Source organism: Euprymna scolopes, chromosome 32 (genome assembly GCF_053919585.1).
Source record: "Euprymna scolopes isolate OS-2025 chromosome 32, ASM5391958v1, whole genome shotgun sequence".
NCBI lineage: Eukaryota > Metazoa > Mollusca > Cephalopoda > Sepiida > Sepiolidae > Euprymna > Euprymna scolopes.
This window is the reverse complement of record NC_136513.1, coordinates 70145963-70146961: the sequence shown is the minus strand read 5'-3', so window position 1 is coordinate 70146961 and position 999 is coordinate 70145963. Positions and strand designations below refer to the sequence as shown.

Below are 999 nucleotides of genomic sequence, written 5' to 3'. Positions count from 1 at the left end.
ATAAAATTTTAACAAAAACGAAATAATTTAATTTTTAAACGAAAAAAGTCAATTTGATAAAATGTTTGGTATAATTTACACAAGTCCAACTAACCGTTCACATTGAAAATGTCAACTTTTATGGGTTTCGGGTATGCTTACAAGGAATAAACTGCTCCAACCTCCCCGTGTTACGAACGGCTTTCGGAATAGATACTCCCAGCTTTGTCAGCAGACCCGAAAACCTATAAAAGTTGACGTCTCAAATGGGAACGGTGAGTTGTACGTAATGTACCTATTTACTATGCCTCCCCACGGGACAGAGTTAGACACCAGGGTCGTTTTTTAACGTGGAGAAAAGGTACAAAAATATGTAACAAGACCGATAGCCATTAGTCGCGTGCTCTCGTGTAATGAATGAATGCGTGAATGTAGGATTGACATGAAATTCTTAAAGATAAACTAAAATGACCGAAAATTTGGCTGAAATGACTTAAATAAATAAAAAGTAAATGACTTAGAATGAATTTAATGAACTTAAGGATGAACTGAATGACCTTAAGAATGACTTGAATGCTTAAAAAATAACTGGAATCCTTCAAAAACAACTTGAATGATCTGGAGAATGGCTTAAATGGCTTTGAGACTGACTGGTTGTAAAGTGGGTGATCATTTTACATTAAATTAATACAGAAAAGTGATCTCCCACTTTATATCACAAAGTTACAAACATAAGTACAGCATGTAGTAAGGACAGATACTACACTTTGATCTTGGCCAAAAGGCCAAGAAAAGCGGTATTTATTTGCTCCCCCACCGAGCAAATTAGGCACAAGGCCGATTTTTAATGTGAGGAGTGAAGGGGAAATGGGGACCAACTCCCCGGGGAGTAGGGGAGCTGGATAGTGACAATTGGTATGAAGGGTTGCCCCTAGATTGACCAAGGTCTTATATGGGGGGTCGCCCCCACATATGGTCTTTGCTTGCAGTAGCTGTCGGACTGATACTACACTTTGAGAT

At 38.4% G+C, this 999-nt stretch overlaps 1 pseudogene; it reads right to left on the bottom strand.

Annotated features, from left to right (window-relative positions):
* Nucleotides 1-639: 639 nt before the first annotated feature.
* On the bottom strand, nt 640-778 carry LOC145256608 (U2 spliceosomal RNA; annotated as a pseudogene).
* Nucleotides 779-999: the final 221 nt, after the last annotated feature.